Here is a 2,500-nt window from a genome sequence, read left to right on the forward strand (position 1 = left end):
ATTGGCGGGGATGTGTCTCTTGTGGCTCACGGGGCTGTTAGGGTGGCACAGAAATCCCTCGGAATGGGAAAACGGGTCATTTTCGTGTTGCCACATTGCATGCGAACGGCATGAAACTTCCAGAGGCATTTGCAGCAGGAATGCATGTGCAGTCAAAAAAGTGAATATTTTTCACGGATAGACCCCGTGAAACGCTAGAAATTGGCGGCGATGTCTCTCTTGTGGCTCACGGGGCTGTTAGGGTGGCACAGAAATCCCTCGGAATGGGAAAACGGGTCATTTTCGTGTCGCCACATTGCATGCGAACCGCATGAAACTTCCAGAGGCATTTGCAGCAGAAATGCATGTGCAGTCAAAAAATTGAATATTTTTCACGGATAGACCCCGTGAAACGCTAGAAATTGGCGGGGATGTGTCTCTTGTGGCTCACGGGGCTGTTAGGGTGGCACAGAAATCCCTCGGAATGGGAAAAAACGGGTCATTTTCGTGTCGCCACATTGCATGCGAACCGCATGAAACTTCCAGAGGCATTTGCAGCAGGAATGCATGTGCACTCAAAAAATGTGATATTTTTCACGGAGAGACCCCGTGAAACGCTAGAAGTGGGCGGGGATGTCTCTCTTGTGGCTCACGGGGCTGTTAGGGTGGCACAGAAATCCCTCGGAATGGGAAAACGGGTCATTTTCGTGTCGCCACATTGCATACGAACCGCATGAAACTTCCAGAGGCATTTGCAGCAGGAATGCATGTGCACTCAAAAAAGTGAATATTTCTCACGGATAGACCCCGTGATACGCTAGAAATTGGCGGGGATGTCTCTCTTGTGGCTCACGGGGCTGTTAGGGTGGCACAGAAATCCCTCGGAATGGGAAAACGGGTCATTTTCGTGTCGCCACATTGCATGCGAACCGCATGCAACTTCCAGAGGCATTTGCAGCAGAAATGCATGTGCGGTCAAAAAAAAATTGATATTTTTCACGGATAGACCCCGTGAAACGCTAGAAATTGGCGGGGATGTGTCTCTTGTGGCTCACGGGGCTGTTCGGGTCGCACAGAAATCCCTGGGAATGGGAAAACGGGTCATTTTCGTGTTGCCACATTGCGTACGAACCGCATGAAACTTCCAGAGGCATTTGCAGCAGGAATGCATGTGCACTCAAAAACTTCTATATGTTTCACGGATAGACCCCGTGAAACGCTAGAAATTGGCGGGGATGTGTCTCTTGTGGCTCACGGGGCTGTTAGGGTGGCACAGAACTCCCTCGGAATGGGAAAAGGGGTCATTTTCGTGTTGCCACATTGCATAGGAACGCCATGAAACTTCCAGAGGCATTTGCAGCAGAAAGGCACGTGCACTCAAAAATTTTAATATTTTTCACGCATAGACCCCGTCAAACGCTAGAAGTTGGCGGGGATGTCTCTCTTGTGGCTCACGGGGCTGTTAGGGTCGCACAGAAATGCCTCGGAATGGGAAAACGGGTCATTTTTGTGTGGCCACATTGCATAGGAACGGCATGAAACTTCCAGAGGCATTTGCAGCAGGAATGCATGTGCACTCAAAAACGTCTATATTTTTCACGGATAGACCCCGTGAAACGCTATAAATTGGCGGGGATGTCTCTCTTGTGGCTCACGGGCGCTGTTAGTTAGGGTCGCACAGAAATCCCTCGGAATGGGAAAAGGGGTCATTTTCGTGTTGCCACATTGCGTACGAACGGCATGAAACTTCCAGAGGCATCTGCAGCAGAAATGCATGTGCACTCAAAAACGTCTATATTTTTCACGGATAGACCCCGTGAAACGCTAGAAATTGGCGGGGATGTGTCTCTTGTGGCTCACGGGGCTGTTAGGGTCGCACAGAAATCCCTCGGAATGGGAAAACGGGTCATTTTCGTGTTGCCACAATTGGCATACGAACGGCATGAAACTTCCAGAGGCATTTGCAGCAGAAATGCATGTGCACTCAAAAACGTGAATATTTTTTCACGGATAGACCCCGTCAAACGCTCGAATTTGGCGGGGATGTTTCTCTTGTGGGTCACGGGGCTGTTCGGCTCGCACAGAACTCCCTTGGTCCACCTGATTCGTGCATACAGGCAGCAACTAAAACTCTGTAAACCTGCTGTGAGGACATCTAAACAGTGGACCAGTGAGGCTGTGGAAGATTTGCGGGCGTGCTTAGACTGTACTGACTGGGATATGTTCACGACTGCTACCAATAGTCTGGATGAACTCACAGAGGCTGTGTACATCAGCTTCTGTGAGGACTGCTGTATCCCAACACGTACCAGGGTGAACTTTAACAACAACAAGCCCTGGTTCTCAGCAAAGCTCAAAAGGTTGAGGTTGGAGAAGGAGGAAGCGTTTAGGAGTGGGGATAGAGACAGATTCAAGGAGTCGAAGAACAGGTTTAGCAAAGCGGTGAGAGAGGCTAAACGACTGTACTCAGAGACACTAAAACACCAGTTCTCTACTAACGACGCTGCTTCTGTCTGCCAAA

This window comes from Petromyzon marinus, unplaced genomic scaffold (assembly GCF_048934315.1).
Source record: "Petromyzon marinus isolate PM22_M1 ecotype Great Lakes invasive population unplaced genomic scaffold, UKy_Petmar_22M1.pri1.0 PM_G_Scaffold_139, whole genome shotgun sequence".
Lineage (NCBI taxonomy): Eukaryota > Metazoa > Chordata > Hyperoartia > Petromyzontiformes > Petromyzontidae > Petromyzon > Petromyzon marinus.